This window comes from Mus caroli, chromosome X (genome assembly GCF_900094665.2).
Source record: "Mus caroli chromosome X, CAROLI_EIJ_v1.1, whole genome shotgun sequence".
Classification (NCBI taxonomy): Eukaryota; Metazoa; Chordata; class Mammalia; order Rodentia; family Muridae; genus Mus; species Mus caroli.
In genome coordinates, this window is record NC_034589.1 from 84,657,383 (window position 1) to 84,673,579 (window position 16,197).

The 16,197-nt window shown below is 36.5% G+C and overlaps 1 pseudogene; it reads right to left on the reverse strand.

The window, feature by feature from the left end:
- Positions 1 to 15,886, reverse strand: part of LOC110286274 — a 30,411-nt pseudogene extending 14,525 nt beyond the window's left edge.
- Positions 15,887 to 16,197: the final 311 nt, after the last annotated feature.

The following is a 16,197-nucleotide window of genomic DNA, read 5'->3' on the forward strand; positions in this document are numbered from 1 at the left end:
CTAAATAAGAGACAGGTTGTGGTCTGAAAGGGATAAACAAATGGATTTCTCAGTAGTCCTTAAAATCACCCTGTGAGAAAGTAAGCTACTGTGAAGAACTTCAAATTCCAGAGTGTGCAGATTAAAGATGTGTAGACTCTAAATATGCCCTCTTAGAAACTAGGAGGGGGAGAGAGAAAGAAAGGAAATAAGGATGAGTGAAGAAAACAGAGATTTGAGGAGAATATTTCTAGCATTGTTTTTTCCCCCTATACATTTCCTACTTGAAATGAAAAACAAAACAAAACAAAAACAAAAACAAACAAAAACCCTCAATGTATTAATTAGGGTTTCATTGCAATTAAGGAGCCCTGCAGCCAATGGAACTCTTAAAAATGGAAATTTTAAAAAGGTAAAATGTTCTGGCTTTCATGGTCTCTGATGAAAAGTCTGGTGTAATTCTGATAGGCCTGTTTTTACCTGTTACTTTGTCTTTTTCTCTTACCACTTTTAATATTCTTTCTTTGTTTTGTGCATTTAGTGTTTTGTTTGTTATGTGACAAGAGGATTGCCTTTTCTGGTCCAATTGATTTGGTGTTCTATAGGATTCTTGTACATTTATGGCCATCTTTTTCTTTAGGTTTTCTTCTATGATTTTGTTGGAAGACATTCTCTGTTCCTTTGAGCTTGGATTCATTGCTCTCTTCTATTCCTATTATTCTTAGGTTTGGTCTTTGCATTCTGTTCTGGGTTTCCTGGATGTTTTGGGCTAGGAATATTTTTATGCTTTGTATTTTCTTTCACTATTGTGCCAATATCATCTAAGGTATCTTCTTAGCCTAAAATTCTTCTATTTCTCGTATTCTGTTGTTGTTGCTTGCATCTGTAGCTCCTGATCTCTTTCCTAGTTTTTCTATTTCCAGGGTTGCCTCAATTTTTTATTTCTTTTTTGTTTCCACTTCCATTTTTAGGTCTTAGACCACTTTATTCAATCCCTTCACCTGTTTGATTGTGTTTTCCTGTATTCTTTAAGACATTTATTTGCTTCCTCTTTAAAAGCTTCTACTTGTTTAACTGTATTCAGTGAGTTATTTATATCCCCCTTAAATAACTCTATTATCTTCATTTTAGATCCGCATCATGGTTTTCAGGTGTGGTCGGATATCCAGGGCTTCCTGCGGTGGGAGAACTGAGTTCTGATAGTGCCAAATTACATTGGTTTCTAATTCTTTTATTCTTCACCTTGCTTTTTGCCATCTGTTTACCTCAATGGAATACTCTTCAGCTATTAAGAATGAGGACATCATAAGTTTTGCAGGCAAATGGATGGAACTAGAAAATATCATCCTGAATGAGGTTACTCAGACCACAATGACATGTGTGATAGTTACTCACTAACAAATGGATATTAGCCAAAAATGTACAGAATATCTACAATACAATCCACAGAACTCAAGAAGGTTAACAATCTGAGGGGTCCAAATGATGGTCCTTCAATCCCACATGGGAGAGAGAAATATAACACAGGAGGCAGAAGGATGGAGGGACCTGTGTGGGAGAAGGGACATGGAGGGGAAAGGGGGAACATGATCAGGTATGGGGGTGGAGACAGGAGAGAAGCCCTGAAGGCCAGCAGAATGAATGGAGTCAGGCAACTTTGGGAGTGGGAGTTGGGGGTCCCTCTAGAAAATACCAGAGACCTAGGAGATAAGAGACTCTCAGGACTAAAAGGGAGGGACCTTAGATGAAATGTACAACAGTGGGGATAGGGAACTTGCAGTGTCCACCTCCAGTAGAATGACAAGGCATCAAGTGGAGGGATGGGATTGCCATCCCACCATCAAAAATTCTGACCCAGAATCATTCCTGTATAAAAGAACTGCAGAGCCAAAATGGGAAAGAGACTGAGGAAAAGAAAGTCCAGTGACCAACCCATCTTGGGATCCATTTCAAGGGGTAGCTCCAAAGCCTTATACTACCCCTGATGCTATGGTGTGCTTGAAGATTGAATCCTTGCATGGATGTCCTCTGAGAGGTCCAACAAGCATCTCAGCAGATGCAGATATGTACATCCAAACATTGGACTGAAGTTGGTAACCCCATGGTTGAATTTGGAGAATGCTGGAAGAAGCTAAGGAGGAAGGTGACCCCATAGGAACAAACAGTCTTAACTAACCTGGCCCCTGAGTTCTCTCAGACATTATGCCACCAACCAGGCAGCATATATGAGATGGTCTGAGGCTCTGGACACATATATAGTAGAGGACGTTCTGGTGTGGTCTCACTGGGAGAAGATTCACATAGCCCTTTACAGACTTGAGTTCCTAGGGAGAAGGGAGACCTGATGGGTGGCATTCTCTTGGAGATAGGGTGAGGAGGAATGGGATAAGGAACTGTGGGGGGACCAAGGGAGGTGCAACAGCTAGAGTGTAAAAAAATAAAAATAATTAAAAATAAAGAAGAAAAAGGCACACATTTAATTGGTGCTGACTTACAGTTTTAGAGGTTAGGACCATTATCATTATGATGGAAAGCATGGCAGTGTGTAGGAAGACATGGTACTGGGGAAGGTGCTCAGAGTTCTACATATTGATCTGAAAGCAGTCAGAAGGAGACTATCTTCTTCAGGCAGCCCAGAGGAGACTTGGAATACACACTGGGAAAAGCCTGAGCATTAGAAGACAGCAAAGTTCATACCCACAGTGACACAGTTCCTCCAACAAAACGACACCTATGACAGCAAGGTCATACATCCTAATAGTGCCACTGCACAAGGGCCAAGTTTTCACACACATGAGTCTATGGGAGTCAAACCTATTCAAACAACCACACTAGACTAGTAAAGCACTTCAGTAGTTCATCTGCAATTCATTAAGTAATGTATATACTTTAAGTAAGGTATATTATCTTTAAGGTATTTTCAACCTCAGGGCTACACTTTGTATCACAAAAATAGTATATTTATTAAAAAGATTATGATGTTTTGTTAAAATCAGTTTTCTAATTCTATTTTTTAGTTCTCAAACCTCAAAAAAATACTTTAAGAAACAAAATTTTGAAATTGAATGGAAAGAATGTGGATAGGAATATCTATCATATGTATTTTTATTTAAAGTCAATTCATCCCTAAATGAAAATTTCAGTGAGAATGATAATAGGAAATGTAGGCTCTAATGAGGATAATAACAAAGAAGAGGTAACATATTTTAACCTTGTTTTGTATGAAATTATTCCTTGAATTATATGTTTCTACAACATTGGATTGGTAGAATATTTCTGCCTTCAATGTATTAACCATAGTAATCAACAATTTGTTCAACACTTTTCTTGATTTGTTCTCCCTTTTCAGTATCCATCTGTTACAGTTCTAAAAAAAAATGAAAAATGCATGCTAGACACTATGATAAATTTCAGGATAATGTAATAGAGATAGGATGATATTAATGAAGAAATTTAAATATAAGGAACCTAGTGCTGAAAGATAAACCATCAAAAAGGTTCATTAACATCCTCCTGTAAGTCTTCTTTCAACATCATAGAATCATTATGAATGACATTTTGTCCGTTAAATTAGTAAATAGAATTAAAACAATAAACATCTAGAATTTTAATTATTGAAACTCATATGATGATGTTTATTTATCTACTGAAAGTATTTATACAATTTCTTAACAGCTAGAAACTCAGTATCCTATTGTTATACTTATTAAATATTATCCTTAAATATTTTGTACTTGAACATAGTATATTTATCATTGACTGGTATTGCTGGAAATGTTAAACATAGGAATAAATCAAACAGATATCTATGGTTTTCTTTTTGTTCTAGATTTATTTATTTAATTTATGTGAGTACACTGTAGTTGTCTTCAGACACACCATAAAAGGGTTTTTGATCTCATTACAGGCGGCTGTGAGCCACCAAGTAGTTGCTGGGAATTAAACTCAGGACCCCTGAAAGAGCAGTCGGTGTTCTTAACCACTTAGCCATCTCTTCTGACCCATATAAATTCTTTTTTATTATTGGATATTTTCTTTATTTACATTTCAAGTGTTATCCCCTTTCTTGATTCCTCCTCAAAAAACACCCTCCCCCTATTCCCTCCTGTCTCCCCCTGCTCACCAACCCGTCCATTCCAAATCTCTGGCCCGGGCATTCCACCACACTGGAGCATACAGCCTTCATAGGGCAGAGGGCCTCTCCTCTCATTGATGTCTGACTAGGCCATCCTCTGCTACATATGCAGCTAAATCCATGAGTCCCACAATGTGTGTTCTTTGGTTGGTGGTTTAGTCCCTGGGAGCTCTGGTGGTAATGGCTAGTTCAAATTGTTGTTCCTCCTATGGGGCTGCAAACCCCTTCAGCTATTTCAGTCCTTTATCTAGCTCCTTCATTGGGAATCCTATGTTCAGTCCAATGGATGGTTGTGAGCATCCACCTCTGTATTTGTGAGGCATTGACAGAGCCTCTCAGAAGAGAGCTTTGTCAGGCTCCTGTCAGCAAGCAGTTGTTGGAATCCACAACAGTGTCTGGGTTTTGTGATTGTAAATGGGATGAATCCCCAGGTGAGTCAGTCTCTAGATGGTAATTCCTTCAGTCTGTACTCCACACTTTGTCCCTGTAACTCCTCCCATGGATGTTTTGTTCCCCCCCTTCTAAGATGGATAGAAGTACCCACACTATGGTCTTCTTTCTTCTTGAGTTTCATGTGGTTTGTGAATTGTATCTTGGGTATCCCGAGCATCTGAGCTTCTGGGATAATATCCACTTATCAGTGAGTGCATAGCATATGTGTTCTTTTGTGATTGTGTTACCTCACTCTAGATGATATATATACTCCAGAGGAGTGTTTCTCTTTTTCCACATCCTCACCAGCATCTGCTGTCACCTGAGTTTTAGATCTTAGTCATTCTGACTGGTGTGAAGTGGATTTTAGGGTTGTTTTGATTTGCATTTACATGATGACTAAGGATGTTGAACCTTTTGGTTTTTTTGTTGTTGTTGTTGTTTTGTTTTGTTTTTTTTTGTTTGTTTGGTTGGTTTTTTTTTTTTTTAAGTGCTTCTCAGCCATTCAGAATTCCTCAGTTGAGAATTCTTTGTTTTGCTCTGTACCCTATTTTTTAAAAGGGTAATTAGTTTCTCTAGAATTTAACTTTTGATTTCTTTGTATATATTTGGTATTAGACCTCTATCAGTGGTAGGATTGGTAAAGATCTTTTCCCAATCAGTTGGTGGCCTTTTTTGTCTTATTGACAGTGTTCTTTGCTTTACACAAGCTTTGCAAATTTATGAGGTCCCATTTGTTGATTCTTGATTTTACATCACAAGACCATTGTGTTCTGTTCAGAAAATTTTGCCCTGTGCCCACTTGTTTTAGGCTCTTCCCCACGTTCTCTTCTGTAACCTCCTCCAGCCTAAGGCAGGCTGGTTCAGATCTTATGCCACTGAGGCGGGGCAGCTCCTCCTCTTCCTCCTCCTCCACTGCTCACCACCTGCCCAGAGGCCAAACCAGTTCTCCAAGATTTTCTGGAATTAATTGCAACCTGTGAATTTGGTGACTTACTGTTAAAAGGCTGTGCTGACAACTTGGCATCACGACATCAAGAAACTTGGTGTGGCAGGGGATGGGTTTCCCCCTTTATAAGTGCAGACTTTTATTAAACATTTGGACTTTGATCAAGAATCTTGACTTAGCTCCATTTTTCTCTCGACCACCTAGTCTCCCCTCTCTTTTCATCCCTGGCTTGCCTCCCAGGTGTACTCCATTTCTTGTGAGCTGCAGGCCAGCTGTCAACACTCTTCTATAAGTTTCAGTGTATCTAGTTTTATGTGAAAGTCCTTGATCCACTTAGACTCGAACTTTGTACAAGAAGATAAGAATGGGTCGATTTGCCTTGCTCTACATGATAACTTTCAGTTTAACCAGCACCATTTGTTTAAAATGGTGTCATTTTTTCCACTGGTTTGTTTTAGTTCCTTTGTCAAAGATTAATTGAGGATAGGTGTTTGGGTTCATTTCTGGGTCTTCAGTTCAATGGGATACATTGATCTACCTGCCTTTCACTGGACCAATAACATGCAGTTTTTATCACAATTGCTCTGTAGTACAGGTTGAGGTCAGGCATGGTGATTCCACCAGAGGTTCTTTTATTGTTGAGAGTAGTTTTTTGCTATCCTGGGTTTTTTGTTATTCCAGATGAATTTGGAAATTGCTCTTTCAAAATCTATGAAGCACTGAGTTGAAATTTTAATGGAAATTGCATTGAATAAGTAGAGAGCATTCAGCAAGATTTTTACTATGCTAATCCTGCCAATCCAAGAGCATGGGAGATCTTTCCATCATCTGAGATCTTTGATTTCTTTCCTTAGAGACTTGAAGTTCTTGTCATATAGATATTTCACTTGCTTATTTAAAGTCACACTAAAACATTTTATATTGTTTGTGACTATTGTGAAGGGTGTTGTTTCCATAATTTTTATATCAGCCTGTTTATCCTCAATATTGAGGAAGACAACTGATTTGTTTGAATTAATTTTATATCAAACCAGTTTGCTGAAGTTGTTTATCAGGTTTAGGAGTTCTTTGGTGGATTAGAGGGGTCACTTTAGTATACTAACCTATCATTTGCAAATAATAACCCTTCCTTCATAATTTCTTGACGTTTTATGACCTGTTCAAATAGAGAAAAAAAAAGTCATAGATACCCATTGCCTTTTTTTCTTGGTTTTAGAATGATACAAATGAAACCTATTTAAAATTTCTCTATTTACATTAAGTAAGGTCCATTTGAACAAATACTATTTCCTAGCTGAGCCAACCCAAATCTGTAAAACCCTTAAGTCACTGATAAATTGGAAATTTTGTCATGAAACATTATTGTAGTAATAATTGCCTAGTATAATTATCCATGAAAGAAATATGAGGGAAATGTGAAACATAAAAAATGATAATTTGAAAACACACTGGAAATTAAAGTCTATTAGCTTTATAAATGATATCCTTCACAATAGTCACAAATAATATAAAATAACTTGGTTTAAATCTAACCAAGCAAGTTAAAAACCTGTATGACAAGAACTTCAAGTGTATGAAGAAAGAAATCAATGAAGTCCTCAGAAGATAGATTTCCTATATTTATGGATGGGCAGCATTAACATAGTCAAAGTGGCCATCTTTCCAAAAGCAACTTACAAATTCAGTGCAATCTCCACCAAAATTCTAACTCAATTATTCATAGAGTTAGAAAGAGCACTTTGTAAATTCATTTGGAATAACAAAAAAACCCAAGATAGTGAAAAGTATTCTCAACAATAAAGGAACGTCTGGGGGAATCACCATCCCTGACCTCAAGCTGTACTATAGAGCAATCATGATGGAAACTGCATGGTATTGGTAAAGAGACAGGCAGGTAGATCAATGGAATTGAAGACCCAGAAGTAAACCCATACATTACATACACTTGATCTTTGACAAAGAAGTCAAAACCATACAGTAGAAAAAGACAGCATTTTCAATAAATTATGATTCATTATTACATTCATTTAAGTATAAAAAATTATCATATTAAAGTTTTGAATGTATTTCTTTGTTTGAAATTATTACTAAGGTGAAAGATTGTGTATTAGTTTTGACACATGTCAACACTCCACTCACTGCCTGAAACCATACCATATTATATATATGGACTCAGATATTGCTGAAATTAAATTCTAAAACAATAATTTATGAATTCGAAAAGGATCATTGAAATTCAGATATGTAAAATCAGTGGATTGAAACATTTTACATTTTCTCATCCTGATTATGCTCAGCAGCTTTTGTTTTTAGCTATGTTTATGAAGCAGATCAAAATACTTTAAAAATATTAATGAATGAAGCTGAAATGGTACTGGTATTTTAGTCATATTCAGAACACACCATGGTATGTAATACATCTTCATATAATTTTATACCAAATAGTTGATAAAACTGAAAAAATATCTATTATTATTTTCTCTGTATTTCAAATTAAAACTAAAAGTGATACCTTTCCTACATATTATATTATGTGTAACAAATACAAAATATTTTCCTTTCTCAAGGAAAATAATCAATAAAGAGAACAATAATTCTCAGGGGTTTTCATGTTGACATATTATGCATATGTGCATAAATACTATTTGGTTACACTAATTCACATCAGTAATCTAAATTGTCACCACATAATAAAAAACCTGATAAAATGTAAATTATAAGAGTTTATCATGTGTCTCTATTATCTATCTATCATCTATCTATCTATCTATCTATCTATCTATCTATCTATCTATCTATCCTTACCCTGATAGATATGTGACTATTTGACTTACCAAAAATCCCAATTTTTATTTCATTAATACAAACTATTAATAAGTCATTTAAGACAATTTAAATGCAATATTTTTAAAATACTTTAATTAATTCTTTAAAAATTTCATATATTGCATTTTGCACATTCCCACCCTTCCCATCTCCTACCACATCCTGTGTCCATTCCATATCCACCCTATTTGTGTCATCACTTAAAAAATACATTGTGTCTTATTGGGTCTAGCATGGCTGAGTAAGGGGAATTTTGACACAGTTCCTGCCCCTGAAGCATCACCAGACAATTGATCCCTCCTGGTGTTGATGGATGCTGTTGCTCTAGAGTTGATATGCTGTCTCTTCTATTTTACATTCAATCTAATTTTCTGGGGAATACACTTTCTCCATTATGTAGAGATAATCATGCCATAATAAATGAAATAGATATAATCCTCAGGAATGAAGAATGAATGTAATCATGAGGCTCTGGAAGACAGGGAAAAGGACTTCTGCTTGACATTTCGGGTAATCAGAAAGCATATAGACAATGTAACCACAGAGGCCATAAAAGAAATATTTCATTGCCAGACTTGACCTTGAATTTGGAATTATGACTATTCTGGTTTCACCCTCTCTCTTGCCCACCTAAACCATCACATATGGAAAACACCAGACAGCCTTAATATTTAATACCAGCCAGATTTGTATCGGTAAATCTCCAACCCCAAGAAGCCCATGCAAAGAACACATAACTTAGTTATATTATTTATAAATGGCAAACTTAGATTGGGCAGATATTCCATGACACTACTCTATTCCTCAGCTATGAGATCCCTTGGTACTTTCAGCTCCTCCTGGCCACATGAATTTGCTCCATCTTCCACCTCCTCTTCCTTCATCTTTGTCTCTCTCTGTTCCTCATCTTCTTGTCTTTGCTTCCTCCTCCTTCTCCTTCCTCTAAAACTTCCAGCCCCACCTTTCTCTTCCACTGTCCAGTCACAGGCTCTAGCTTTTATTGGACCAGTTAAAATAGGGAGAAGTTTCACGTGGAATCAACCCCTCTTTAGGAAGCAGAATTAGTATCAAAATACAAACATCATCAAGGCAATCCACAACAAAGATCCATGACCTCATTGATTTTAAGTAGTTGGCTAGGTTTACAGTACTAGGCATGATTTCTCTTTTGTTCGGGGATCTTGAACACAAATACAACTTTGATTAACAAAAAATTATGCATGCCACTACTGCATCCTTAAGGTTAAATATTCTTGTGGCATCACATGTAGCACACATGACATGTGTTGTTCATAGGCATCAAAAGTGCATAGAATTATTGGTTCCTTTCCTCCATTGGAAGTTTTCATGGCATAGTCTGGTATCATGAAAGTTAATTCTCAGGGAGGAGGAGGTATTCAAATCAGTTCCAAGTTAGAGTCTTCAGGGCCTGTGGTACATGCTGTCTTCAGCTACAAGGACTTACCTCCTGCATTTTGTGGTAAACCAAGAGCAATAACAAAATCCTAAAATGTTTTTGTTTGTGTTTGGTTTGTTTTGTTGTTGTTGATTATTTGCCTTTTTTAAAAAGCCAGAGTCTCACTTTTTATGGCTGCCTGCATGATAACATTATTTCACCTATAAAATATTTTCACCATAGCATTATTCTAACAAAACTTTTACTGATATAAGTACATAAATATTATTAATATTTTTATTAAAAATAAAAGGTGGGGTGTATAATTCAGAAGTATATCAGTTGCTTAGTGTTCAAGGCTCTGCTTTCTACTTTAAAATGTGGTGGGTCCAGTGATTACATCATTGTTATCTGATATGATAATATTTGTAACATTCAATCTTTGTTGTCAACTTGAATTGATTTAGAATCACCATAGAATCATAGCCTAAAATGTGTAGGGTAAAGAGGTGATAGAATAAGCTAATTAAATAATGGATTAATGTGCCCTAAATTTACAATTGGTGTTCTTGACTGAATAACAAAAACAACAAAATAATGCCTTCTATTTATGACTGGGGTTTTGCACCTGTGTCATCTCACCAACATTCTTCCTTAAATATGACCTTCATGATGACCTCACTAGTCAATACAGCAAAAGCATGGGGAAATAACAGAAGACTCCATCCTTAGATAAAGAAGCACTGGCAGTCAAAGGCTTCTGGGAGAAAAAAGAATCAGTTTTCTCCAGGAAAGAGCTTCCTGATAGATTATACAATACCATATGGTCAACTCTAAACACAGGTCCATCCAAGAAAGAATGAATTTACTCTGTCTAAATAGTCAAAGGGCTCTACATCTTACTACAGAGATAGTTGCTCACTCAGGTTCATTGCAGCTACATTCATAATAGACAGAATTTCGAAATAGGCTAAATTGCAAATTAAAGGCATCTCTGGGTTATCCTGAAAGTTCAAGTCAATTCAAGTTACTGAGACACTTTCTCACTGTAAAGTGTGTATCCAAGGATATAGTTTAGCTCATTGGTAGCTCATATGTAGCATGCAAGGCTGGAGATATTCTGTCTCTTTCTGTCTCTCTGTCTCTTTCTCTTTGTCTCTCTGTCTCTGTCTGTCTCTTTGTCTGTCTCTGTCTGTCTCTGTCTCTGTCTCTCTGTCTCTCTCTCTCTGTGTGATTTCAACTTATACAAATAGGACACTTAAATAATTGAAACAAGCTCCATCTCTTTAATCACCAGACATTGTTTCCTATTACACTCCCAGCTCATAAAATAAATAAGTCTTCTCCCAATTTTTAAAGAAACATTGCGATATCATCAGCCTATTCCATGTCATGTATTTTATATTATTCTCCATAACCTTTTATTAGCCAAAGGGAGCTAAATACGGGACATACTAAAGAGATATAATGTGAACCTCTGTTCATGGTCTTCCCTTATTCACAAGAGAATGGCTTTGTTTTGGGAATTTGCTGTTGATGGTATTTGTGCCATATCTGGTAATACCACAACAATAACAGTACATTGAGATATGAACTTCTGCCAACTTGACATAAAACTAGTCAGCACACATGTTTATAGGTATAAATATTAAAGGTTTTTACTAACAGTGTGTCTCTATGTCAGTCAGAGGGATTTAATGTGTGATTCCTTGTCAGAGCAGCCAAGTTGCTTGATTCTATATCTTTATCTATCTACCTAAAATTTAATAATTCCTTTGATCACATCATTTTGGATAGAAAATTTTATAACTTTTTATACTGAAACTTATCATTAACCTATCCCAATAAAAAATCTGATAACTCTAATAAGATTCTAAATCAGAATATATTGTAAGAAAATTTATTTTCTATAAAATATATGTAAACAAGTATATGAAATTCATATGAAATACTCCTAAATATTTCAAAAGTAAAGAACATATGTCAAAAGTAAAATTAGTTCTGCTCTGAATAAATCAAAGTAATTTATATATTTCTACACATAGCTTTCACTCACCAGATGTAATAGTCATCTGGAGGTTTAGTGCTGAATAAACTCACCCTATGTAACTCTTTCTGAAGTCTGGCTGACTGGTTCAATTGAGCTGGCCTAAATTGATTTCCCAGTTGTCTGTTGACTGATTCAATCTGGTTTCTCTTGCCTTCCCACTGAATTGCTCTGCTTGGTTTAATAGTAACTTTAGCAATATGTTCTAATCTTCTGGCTCCTTCTCATTTGCTGACTAGTTCTGTCTTCACCTTTGTCTAGCTTAGTCTTTCTACAACTGTATCTGTAAAATTGTCCTTGTAACACTGCCATATACATTCATCACACACTATATAGTTCCCTTTTCTCTTTCTCCCTGCTCTTAAGTAGCCTCTCTTTCCTGTGTTATTCATGCATAAGTTAGGCATATCTGTGGGGTCATGGGTGTATGGGAAAGAGGGCAGTAGGAGAGTGTGGGTGCCTGTGTCCCACCAGAGTTCTCATGCTCTGGGCAGGCAGATGCAGAAGGACCTCCAGAAGCTTTCCACGTGGCCTCAGGTGGGCATCTGGCTGTGTTAAGCCACTGACCCCACATGGCTGGAGGTGGACAAGGAGCAGCCCCCTGTGCCAGGTTCTCAGCCTCTGGCATCCCATGCTGGATATGGTGGAGGAGCTGAGAACAGAATAGGGCCCCGGGGTGGCACTGGGTTCCAGAGATTAGGGAAGAGGGCATGGGTGTGGGGGCACTGGGTGGTTCCCACGAAGGTGAGATTCTTTAGTCTAGTTCGTGGTTGCAAATACGGTGGGCCTTGATGATCAGAGACAGTCTATATGGTTTTAGAGCTTTTTTTTTTTTTCTCTATAGCCCTGGTTGTCCTGGAACTCACTTTGTAGACCAGGCTGGCCTTGGACTCAGAAATCTGCCTAGATCTTTATTGTAGAAAGGCAGGGGAGAAGAGAAAAGGGAGGGAGGGAGGGAGGGAGGGAGAGAGAGAGAGAGAGAGAGAGAGAGAGAGAGAGAGAGAGAGAGAGAAGCCATGGCCACATAGAGAGAGGGGGAAAGGGAAAGAGAGAAAAGCTAAAGAGAAAGAAAGGTGAAAGCTAAAGAGAGCAAGGAGGGGCCAAACAGCCCCTCTTATGGTGGAATTGCTATCTTGCTGTTGCTAGGTAATTGTGGGGAGGAGTCTAGCCAGAATGCCAGAAGCTTGGGCCATTGTCTGCATGACTGCTAGCCACATGCTTCTCTTGTGGGGGTTGTGGGGACAGTAACTTTTGACAGGAGCCAGAGTTCCAGGAGACATGATCGTTCCGTCCCATGTAGGTGGAAATTACCACCCATCAGGTACCACCAGGTCTCAAGACCTCAACTCCACTGGAAACCAGGCTGTCTGTGCATGGCCCATTGCCTCATACATATCCTATCTTGGATTCATTCTTTCAAATTTTTCTCTAGTACACTACTTTATCTGCCTTTAATTAGAGAACATTGTTTGGGAATAAGGGTTTATATTAACAGTGTGTCTCATTTTCAGCCAGAGGGATTAAATGTGTGACCCCTTATCTGAGAAGCCATGTTGCTGGATTAAAATTCTTCTGCATATATTTGTATCAAATAAAATAATACACAAAATATTTATTTATATGCAATTAGGTGCTATATTCTACTCTGTTATGGTAGATAAAATAAAGTAACTGTTCCTCAAAAAACTTTAATAAATATAAATTTTGTAGAAACTTATGAAATAATAGGTTTCAATATAGCTTTTTAAAAGACATTTAGTGTAGTATTAGTTATCTTTTGTTTTATCACTCTTCTGTTCTAATTCTCTTGCCCCTCCCCACCTTTCTTCCAGCATAGTCCAGACAGGAGTGGGAGGCCGAAGTGGAGGAGTACATATGAAATAAATGTATAGTATTCATATAGGAAATGACTGAAAAAATTTTCATTGTTTTCATTGGTATTTTACATCATTATTTGCTTGCCAAATTTATTGAGAAAACTTAAGAGTCAGTTTAAAATATATTTTAGAGCATAACTATTCCCAAGGTTATAAAACCTGTATATAACTTTTGTTTCTTTATTTATTCTTTCTTTCTTTACTTCTTTTCTTTCGCATTCTCTTTCTTTCCGTCCTTTCTTTTTACTTATTTTGTCATAAGTATTTAATCATATATGCTAGGAAAGTTCTCTATCAGTTACCTATATTATCATTCATTGTAGTTTTATCTTACTGCATAATCTTTGTTGTCCTTGACCTCAAGATTCTCTTGCCTTAGACTCTCCAATTCTGATATTACTGACATATACTATTAAACATATTATATATCCTTTCTTAGTTGTAATAATACCCTAAACCCTAAAACAAAGTAAGGTAGAAATGGATTAAACATACCCATTTTTTCTATTTCCATTTTGTGAAGATATGCTCATCTCTTCATTAATATTATATTGACATATTAAAATAAACAGATTGTTTGGTAAGGTTAAGGCAAATATTAAGTAGTGTAGCTCAACAGCATAAATAACACATTACATTTTATTCATCAGTTTATGAAAAACATTTGCTAATTCTTCTTTCATATTGTCTCATATAAATAAAGTTTTATTGCTGTGAAGAGCCACATGAGCATGGCAACTCTTACAAAAGGAAAACATTTAATTGTGGGTGATTTACAGTTCAGAGGTTTGTGTGCAGGCCAGAAATGGCACTGGAGTGGTAGGTGAGAATTGTCCATCTTGATCAGCTCCAAGCCTATTCCCAGGTGCACACTTCCTCCTATTCCAACAAGGCCACACCTGAATATTATTATCCCCTATGAACCTATGGGGACAATTTTTATTCAAACTACTATACGTACCAATAGTTAAAACTTTTCTGAAATACATTTCTCTTGCAATGATGGTTTAGCCTTTGATTATGGAAGAAAAAATTCTGTTTTAGAGAAGTTATAGTCATATGACATTAATATTTCATATGACTTAAGACTATATCTCAAAAAGATTATACAGGTCAACTAAAACCTCTGCAGTGATGATGGTGAATGAATTTGCTTAGGTTTTTCTTTAATTGTTCTCCTAATCCCAGTTGCATTTCTCCTATAATCAGTCTTGACATAGGGAATGATCTTGTTTTACTTCCAATGTAAAACAACGTGTATTTTTATTTGCTCAACAATGGAATCTTACGTATGGAAAAGTTTTCATTTTCTAAAACATAATTTTATCATTCTTGTGACAAAGAGAATTAAACAAAGATCGTTGCCCATTTGCTTGATTGAACATAATATATTTTAGTAATATTGCAATGATTTAAAAAAACAAAACAGACGCCAACTCTGGGCTGTGGTGGTACATGCCTTTAATCCCAGCACTTGGGAGGCAGAGACAGGCAGATTTCTGAGTTCTAGGACAGCCTGGTCTACAGAGTGAGTTCCTGAACAGCCATGCCTACACAGAGAAACCCTTTCTCAAAACAAACAAATAAACAAACAAACAAAAAACAAAGCTGCTTATAATGTCAGGCATGCTAGAACACATCTGAAAGTGCACAAGTTGAGATACTGAGACAGAAGAATCATGAATTTAAGCCCAGCCTGGCCTATATACCAAAATGCTGTCATAAATTAATATATTTGTAACTCTAAATACTCAATATTATGATTAATGATCAAGAGCATTTCCCCTTCCATTTATGTTTCCAATGTAATAAATAGTCTCTGCAAGACTCGGTGAATAAAAGATCTAAAATACTAAAATAGTGTTGGTGAGCTGAAAGTATGAATTAGGAAATGAAGTGTTACTAATGAGTGGCAGAAGTAATCGATTTACTCACTGTACCCATTACTCACATAATATGCAAACAGCTATTTCTTAAAAATTTAAAACTAGGAATAAATCTCTCAGGCACTCTCTCCTATCTTCCCTTCCTCCCTAAACTTCATTTGTTCCTCCCTCCCTCCTTCCTCCCTCCCTCCCTTCTCCCCATTTCTAGTAATAAAGGATCTGTATTTAAACTCTGACCTACCAAATAAGTATTTCCAAGAACTTAGGGAGTTAGGACCTTCACAGGCTTCACATTCTTTTACCTCTGTGCAGCCCTTAGCACTAGACATTGCTTTCTTCTTTGATGCCTGCTTAACCATGTTTACTTCCTTGGCAACCCTGAGAGTCTACTCTCATTGAACTCTCTGAAATTCTGGTTTATAACTCTTCTTGTATTTTACGAAATTCTGGTTTATAATTCGTCTTGTATTTTACATCAGCAAGAAATGTAGTGGTGCTGGGCCACGGGGATTTGGCTGGCCAATATGTTCTTCCCTTTTGATTATCTTATGTCTGTCCTTTTTGTATGTATTTTCATCTGTAGAGTGGATTTGTGTTAATCTTCCAAGATGGACTCTAATTTTGTATTAAGAAACTAGAAACCCTCCTTAAGTGCATCCAGAAGTAGAGC